This window comes from Myotis davidii, unplaced genomic scaffold (assembly GCF_000327345.1).
Source record: "Myotis davidii unplaced genomic scaffold, ASM32734v1 scaffold194, whole genome shotgun sequence".
In the NCBI taxonomy this organism is placed as follows: Eukaryota; Metazoa; Chordata; class Mammalia; order Chiroptera; family Vespertilionidae; genus Myotis; species Myotis davidii.
Genome location: NW_006286673.1, coordinates 1,005,083 through 1,014,141, shown reverse-complemented (window position 1 = coordinate 1,014,141; position 9,059 = coordinate 1,005,083). Strand labels below are relative to the sequence as shown.

Below are 9,059 nucleotides of genomic sequence, written 5' to 3'. Positions count from 1 at the left end.
TGTCCCACTTGGGGGAAACCAAGTTTTGCTTTGTGGGTGCCAGGTCTGAGCTGCCGTTTCTCTGTAAATGGCCAGTGAGCGTCACAGCAGCTCCTGCGTTGAGCATCTGCCCCCTGGTGGTCAGGGTGCATCATAGCAACCGGTCGGACAGTTGGACACTTAGCATATTAGCCTTTTATATACATAGAAGATAGTTCAATACATTCAACATACATTCAACTTTTCTGGGTTTTCACATTAGAGATTTTAGGCAAGATATTTGTATCCAACTCCTTCATATATCAAAATAAGAAAATGTATGACTATAGATAAATAATCTCATAGCACTTACATGTTATTATTGCATTATATATGTATATGCAAACAATTTTGAGGCATTCAGAAGAATGTAAAAGCCAAAATGATTACACAGGGTGCTCTTGACTACAACATATCCTTTAGAACTTGCTGTACATTACAAGTTTGTAACCCAGTTTACCAAACGTGGTAGGGCTTAATAGCTTACTCACTGACTCGTTGTATCTGGGAGATAATTAGTGGTCATTTTAAATACTATATTGCTAATCCATATCCTAAAGAGTATGTTTACATAATGCTAATTACACATACAATTAAAAAATGTTCCTTCTTTTACACCAAATTTAAATATATGCATTAGGGTAGATTTAATTTTTTAAAAAGTAGGCTTATTCATGGAAAAATACTAATTTAGACTTGTTATTAAAACTTTTTAAAGAAGATAACATTTTATATGTTTGAAGTTGATTTGGGGGTTATGGATTATACTAATGCATATTGCAATAATTATGTACATTACACTACATTTTTGTCAAAATAGTCTTTTGAGAAAATAATTCATGTGTGTGTGTCTCTATCCTGGTAGGTTAAATTCCCTTCATTACTCTTCTTTTTCAAAATTCACAGATTCATTACACTCTTCTTATGTAGGCACTTTTAAGGCTTATTTTTAAATAAATGTATGCGATTCCGAAAGAATTTTAGATTTCATTTGGAATTACATCTGATTTACAAATGAATATTGAAGGACATTATATTTTTGTAAAATCTGGCATCCATCCTGGAATTTGTTTTATAAAAACATCCTCTGTAAAACTTGAATTTTCTTCACCTATTTTACTGATACTTGTTAAATTATACATAATGATAGGAAAGCTATAAGTTCAAGAAAGAGGAAATAAGTGTTTTATATTTTGCATTATTTCTATATCACCACATAAAAGGATGTACTTGGTCCATATAATTTTTCCAAATGTTGGAATAGTCATTTATAAAAAAAAACTTCTTTGCATGCAGTACCACCTCATCACCCAGCAAACAGTATAGCAGAAGATCTCATAAATTTTACAGCTGGATAATATCATAATACAATTAATAAAAAAAAAACAGTATGATCATCACTAGGTAAGCTAACTGCACAATAAAAAATTTATTTGAAACTACTATCTAATAATAAAGTAAGTGAGGATTTTCTATAGACACTTTGTATCTTGTATTTCTGAAGAGTGCTTAAACAGAAAAAAGTGACAGTGGAGCATCACACTTTTTACAAAACAAAACAGAAAATGAATCATTGCCCCCAGCACAATATAACTTTGAGTCTTTAATTTTTCATGAGTTAAAGAATCACTGTCATTCTTACCCAGATCATATGTGGAGATTAACCTTTTCATAAAAATAATCATGTAGAAATTAACTTAATGTTTCCTGGGGGAATATGAAGTTTTATTTAAATAATATTTTAAATTATAGGAAATTTCAATGGTCAACCATTTGGAATCTCTAGCATCTTAGTCTGTGCCAACTACACGAGGACCAAGTCATGATGACACACCTTGTTATCCCCTAAACCTGACCATCCATTCACCACCTTCCAGAAATGTACACTTAGAATGACACATTTCAGGTTTTTCTTTACTACTTTTTATAAAAAGAAATACAATTTCTCCCAGATTGTGCTACTAAGAGGTTCAGATAAGAGAATCTGTAAAACATACAGCAATTTTATGTCCTATGAAGTGAAAAATTATCTATCATTTTTCAGGTTCATGCACCAAGAATTATCCTAGCCAACATGCTGAGGATTTTATGACATAGTTAAAAACGTAATAGTTGGATGATATGGAATCTCAAGGTAATTCATTTTACTCCAATACATATTTGTCAAAGAAGCATATGCATCATTACTGTTTTTTATATCTCACTTAGGGAAGAGAAATTGCACACATCAGCTTGCTTTACCTAAATCCTGCTCACAGAGCCTGGTCTTGAAGCTATGGGAGGGAGAGAATGAGCATGGAATAATAGCAATGCTATATCACATATATATAAAGGCTAATATGCAAATTGTCCCAGCAGGAGTTCAACTGGGAAACTGGGAGTTCGATCACTCACTATGATGTGCACTGACCACCAAGGGGGCGGCGCGGAATGAAGGAAGGCCCCGGCAAGCAGCCAGCAGCTGGGGAAGGAAGGCCCCAGCCATAAGGAAGGCCCCGGCCAGCATCCAGAAGGCCCCGATCGGCCTTGATTGCCAGCCAGGCCTAGGGATCCTACCTGTGCGTGAATTTTGTGCACTGGGACTCTAGTCCTTAATAAAAGCCTACCAAATTACTGATCTCCACTGAAACATTAGGATAGCTGTGATTTACTCAGTGCTCACAGTGGGCCAGGTGCTATACTAAGCACATTTGTAAGATAACCCATTCAATTCTCACAATAACTTCATGAGATAACTACTATTAATATATGTATTTTTTATAAGAGAATAAAGGGTTTCCCAGAAGTTGTTGGTAAGTATCCAAGTTATGCAGCTGTCATTGCAAAGCCAGTGTCAACCCAGAAATTAGGACCCTGCTACATGCCAACCCACAGGGGTAGTATAAAAAGTAGCTCCAGCCCTAGCCGGTTTGGCTCAGTGGATAGAGTGTCAGCTTGTAGACTGAAAGGTCCGAGGTTTGATTCTGGCCAAGGGCACATGCCTGGGTTGTGGGCTTGATCCCCAGTAGGGGGCAGGCAGGAGGCAGCCGATCAATGATTCTCTCTCATCATTGATGTTTCTATCTCACTACTCCTCTCCCTTCCTCTCCGAAATCAATAAAAATATATATATTTTTTAAAAGTAGCTCCAGTCCTGGCCAGTGTGCTCAGAGGTTAGAGTATCAGCTTGTGTCTCGATGCGTGGTGGGTTCAATTCTCCAGTAAAGGGTACATTCCTGGGTTGCAAGTTTGAGTCTTGTCCCAATTAGAGCACATGTGTTACATCATAGACTGGATCCCTTCTACTCTTTCTAAAAATCAATGGGAAAAAAATCCTCATTTGAGGATTAACAACAAAAAAAAAAAGGTGACTCCAAAATTCTTTGTCATCTGGTTATTATGAGGCAGGTTTCTGTCCCTTCACCTTGACTCGGGCTTTGACAAACAGAATTCATCTGAAGTGATGCCAGCCTGTCAGGAATTTACAACTCAAAGTGCCAGCCAGATGCACTGTCAGGAGCTTTGCGTTCATGGCCCCATGATGCTGCTGCCTCAGATGCAAGCAGATGACAAAAATACAAACTGACCCTGGGTACACAGCCTAGGATGTGCAAGACACAGATGGTCTGCCCTAGCTTGGGGATGCCAGTGAAACCCACAATGCCATGGCAGAGAACCACTGAGGATGCATGTGCCCCATAGGAGCTATCCACACTCCAGCCACCTCTGCCTCACCTGCCTCTTCTGATCCCTGTTCCCACCTTCATCTTTTCTGAGGTTTCCACTCATTGGCTGGGGAGCTGCCCCAAGCTGTACACATTCTTCAAAGGGGTTCCTATCCATCTTTCACTCCCTGCAACCCCCATCTAATGATCTACTCTTACCCCTTCACTATCTTTTTGGCTTAAACACCTGTTTAAGTATCTACTCTAGGAGACCAAGCTTAAATGCAGTAAGGGACCAACTAGGTAACATTTATGCGAGAAGTAACAACACCTAACGATAGGGAGTGGTGGGGTCTTTAGCAAGTTTATTTACAATCTTAAATGTTTAGATCCAACTTTATTAAAACACCATCAAAACAAAATGAGCCTGGAGAAATGGAAGTGAAACCAAGGGTCTCATTTTGAGCCATTCACAGACCTTGCACTTCTGGCTCAAATCTATTTCTGGGACTACTCAGTGTAGCATCCCTGGTTCTGAAGTCACTACAATGAGAATAGGTCGGGGAATCAAACCTGCCTCATCAGCAATCACTCAAGTACTGGCAACAACTGGAAGAATCCTTTCTGTCTTTATGTACCTGATGGCAGAATAATCTTTAAAATAATTTTATTCATAATAACACTGATCTATTGATGTGGGAATTATGACTAAAAGAACCAGATAGTCACCAGACACACATAAAGGCAATTATTTTACCTGATTTTTTTTCATTTAAAAATGTTGGAGCAGCCTTAAATTTAATAAATAAAACAAATAAATAAAACAAAACAAATTATAGCTGAGGACATGCCATTTGCCAATGAGATTTTACTTTTTTTTTAAAGCTCAAAACCAACTTACCTTCTCAAGTTGATGTGAAAAACTGACTTATCAGAAATAATAAAATACATAAAATTAAAATGTTCCAAACCCTCAAGATCCCATAAACAATTTAAAAGGCAAATGAAGAATTGAAGGACATGTTTCCAACATATATGACCACAAAGAGTTAATATTCTTAGAATATAAATGACTGATGTAATTAGGAAGCAAAAAGACACACACCTCCATAGAATAATGGGTAAAGGCTATGAGCAAGTAATTCAAAAAGAGAAAATGGTTATGGCTTTCAAAAACTATGAAATACCACCTATCAAATTGTCCAGCATTAAAAATAAGTTACAGTATCCGATGTTGTCCCACATATGAGGAAGTGAACAACTTCATATATTACTGGTGGAAAAACTAATACAACCTTTTCACAAACTAATTGTCTCACTCCTATGGAAAACTTTTTTAAGGATTTTGATTTTTTTTTTTAAACAGTAAATCCACTTTGAAGGATTGTAACAAAAATCAATATGGATATATTCAAAGATTTGACTTTAAATATTTTCATTGTTAATATATGATTAAATATTTGAAAAATCTAGTAACAAAAGAGTATATATTATAGTCCCATTGGGGTGAAAAAAATTTATCTGTATATAATAGAAGGAAAAAGATACCTGGAAGTATATACAGCAAAAAGGCTAGTCTAGAATGGTACAATTTTATATTATTTTATTGTTATTATTTTATCTGATAATCTAAGGGGACTATTTTTTTTCTTTAATAACCATGTGTTATGCCATTGGATGTTTTTACTAAATGTAAAAAATATGTTTTTATTCTTTCATTAAAAATCAATGCTTCTAGGAGAAATAAATGGAAGCGATATAATTATTTGGTATGGAAAGTTATTCATGATATGTTGAATTAGTCTAAAATGATGCCATTAAAGAACATAAATGTACATGCATGGAAAGAATACTAAAGTAATAAAAAATAAAGAGTCTTCATGTTTAAATGATGGGATGGTGAGAGATGTTTATTGTTCTTACCCTCACTATCTAACTTCTCTATAAGAATGTTTATTACTTTCTAGGAAAATGGATTTTAAATCCAGCTCCCATGCATTAAAACTATACTTAATAGCTTCCTGAAAGTGCTGAAATAACATCAGTCTACCCCTTGATCTAATGTTAAGGGGAAAAAATTGCCTCAATTGCATCCAAGTATAAGAGACATATAGGCATAGGAAGAAATACAACAAAATATTCAGGTGCACCTGTGGATGGTGACTCTTCAAGTAGTTTTTGGTTTTTGTGGGGGTTTTTCTTTCTGAATTTCCCAAATTTACTACAATGAATATACTATATTTTATAATCAGGGGAAAGAATGTTAATGTGCCCCAACTGACAAAACAGTTTTCAAACAGAAAGTTATTCTAATGGCCGGTATGTTTCAAATAAACACCGAACGGCACTAGTCAGTGTGTCAACTGACTATACACATTGTGCTTTGTCATTATCCTACAAAAAACTATAGCAAATACGCATCAGTTGACTTTGAGTAGGTATGTCAATACATTTTGCCCCAATTAGAGTTGTGACAAATGCTTTAGTTTAAGAGCTCCTCCCTAGATAAATATGAACACACCAAAATGGGAATGAATTGGCCTGTACAAGGGGCACGGTGTTGAGAGATAAGGTTTTTGCTCCACCCTCACCAACCTGCCCTTCTGGAAAGACCTTCCAGGGAAACAGGAAGTGAAGCTAAGATAAGACAAACTGCTTCATTCCTGCCTTGTCACCTTCAAACCCTCCAGGTGTCACCTTCTCGGAGATGCCAAACGTCACCAAAATTATACACATCAGTGGAAGAGAAGAGGCCATTATGCAGCACTTCAAATGCACTAAGTTAAAAGGGCATCAGACCAAGGCTGAGTCCCTGCAGGGAGGATGGACGTGGGCTGGGCCAGAGGACCTCGCTGCAGTGGCCAGAGAGCAGGCCGCCAGGTGAAGGTTCACACCTCACTTCATCTTCCCCTAACTGGGGCCTCCCAGGCAAATGACTCCAGGCCTTGGCATCACTGTCTCTTCGCTCTTTTGAAAAGCAGGTTAAGGACAATATCCATTTCATAGGGCAACTGTGAGACGTGTGTCAAGTCCAGAGGTGGCCCACTGTGAGCATCCAAAGCACGCGGCCGCCAATGCCACTGACAGTGTTCCTGCGGCAGACACAGCTGTGGAAGGGCAGCCGCCCGGCGCGCCACCGGCTGCACTTCAGGTGGCCCTTACTGCGCAGGTATTGTCCCATCACCCATAAGCACTCAGACAGGCGACTGCTAGAGGAAATCCAGGTCAAAAACACGCTCTCCATAACCCAAACATTTTCAGAAAAGATTCATAAGATCACTTTCTATTGCAAAACATAGTTTCCTCTGGATGGCACCAGGATCACTAATCATGTCCCAATTTTATCTGATAACACCCTGGTCTTACAGTCAACTTTTCAGGACTTTTCTCTCCAGTATTATGTCATCACTTCTGCTCAGGAAGGCCTCTATGCAGAACACTCCATGTGACGTCAGACCACAATCACAAATGCTGAGGGAGCCACCAGAGCAGCGAAGGGCCAGCTGTCCCCAGAGGTCACAGTTGTGGGGACCTGGACTCTGATCCTTCCGCCTGTCACCACATGGTTGGCTGGGGCTGCGCAGAGGGGATGCCAGGCACTCAACTCCTATGCAGCTGCTCAGAGGGATGGCTACACCGTGGGGCCCCGAGCTCGCCTCCTCCCAGGTCACCCCGAATCCAGAACTACACACGGAACCTCCTCAGCAATCCTACCACCTGGCCCCACAACTCCTGAGCCCTGCGGCCTGGGCCCGGGAGGCCACCTGGAAGCAGGTAGGGGAGGCGCCCCCACCTAGTCAGGAACCCCATTGTGCTGCGCAGGTGGGAGGGAGCCCAACCTGAGGAGGGCTGGAATCCACAGGGCACCCCAGCTTTTAAGGCCTGCACCTGAGAGAGGAGCCCCCGAAATATGTCTTTGTCACCACCCAGACACGTGCCCCCAAGAGTTACAGGCCTGGCCCTAGCAACCTGAGAACCAGGTGCACACTCACCTTTCCAGGTGCGACCTTGGTGCCTGGAGCCCGCAGCCCAACTGCCGTGGGAAGCCTCGCTGAGGCCGCTGGCCACTGGCGGCGGGATGCTCCGTGGGACACAGGCAGGCTCCTCACGCCCCGGGGCCAGTGCCTCTGGTGGGAGCTCTACCGGCATCTGGGCCGGCTTTGTGTCTTGGGCACAGGTTTACTTCTGGGGCCTGGGTTCTGCCTCTCGTGCGTGGTTTTACCTCTGCGCCTGTTTCACTTCAGCATCTAGGGTTTTATGGGGTTTAACGTCTGGGCGCCTGGTTTACATCAGGGACCTATCGTTTACGTCCGTGCCTGGTTTTAAATCTAAGCCCTGGTTTTACATCAGGAGCCCAGGCTTTACGTCTGTGCTCCTAGCTTTACGTTAGGGGCCCAGGTTTTACATCAGGTACCCAGGTTTTACGTCTGTGCTCCTGGTTTTAGTTAGGGGCTCCGGTTTGCACCTGGGTCCTGGGCTTTGCGACTGCATCGCCTGTACATGGCCTGGCTCTGGTGGCCCCCGGTGTGCCGCCTGGTCCCCCAGGGCTGCATGTATTTGCACACTTTCAAAGCGCTGCCTAAGGGCCTAGGCTCCAGTCAGCTTGAACCTAGGCGCTAACAGTCCTCCCCTTTAAGGGACCAATGGGCCTTGGCACACCCTAAGCGCCTGGGAACCTCTGAAAATAAAGCAGGCTATGGGGGCAATCACTGAGGTTTGAGAGCCCGCTATGAACTGGGGCAGGATTGAATAATAAGGCAATGCCTAGGCCGCTCCTTCAAGATGGGGAGAGGGGCTGTTTCATCAAATGCATAGAAATCAACAGAGCGACTCAAAATGAAGGGGCTGTGCTGAGGGGCAGGAAACACCAGCCATGCACGTGTCTTGTGTTTAAGCGCAGACTCAGGCCCAGTTGCCTGTGCTGTCTGTTGGGCCCACATACATGTTAGACCTCAGAATCTTGCAACATTTGTATGCAAAAGTAGCATATTTATTCCAGAAAGAATTGAGAAGAAGGAAAAAGAAAAGGAGCAAAGTGTTTCGTCCTAATAAGGCAATTTATACTCCTGTATTCTGAGGAGGGCTTGAACCTTTCACCTGGGTTCTTTTCCTGGAAAAAAAAAAGGGAGGGGGGGCGCACTTGGCTGAAATTCCCCTCCAGATGTGAGTGTGTGCAGCAGACACACCCCTAGAATTACTTTTCCTTCTGTCAACCCAAGAAACCATGTCGTTGATCCCCCAGGGGTTCTGGTGTTTCCTCCTAGGAAGGAGACTCATAGAATATCATTAAAATCCAGTTCCAGCACAGACAAGTTAATGTCTGCTCACTCCCATCAATAACAACTATAAAATCTGAAGATAAGCAAGAGATAAAGTGAATTGGGGAAAGAGAAAGGT

The 9,059-nt window shown here is 41.4% G+C and overlaps 1 pseudogene; it reads right to left on the bottom strand.

Annotated features, from left to right (window-relative positions):
- Nucleotides 1-3,840, bottom strand: part of LOC102759443 — a 59,364-nt pseudogene extending 55,524 nt beyond the window's left edge.
- Nucleotides 3,841-9,059: the final 5,219 nt, after the last annotated feature.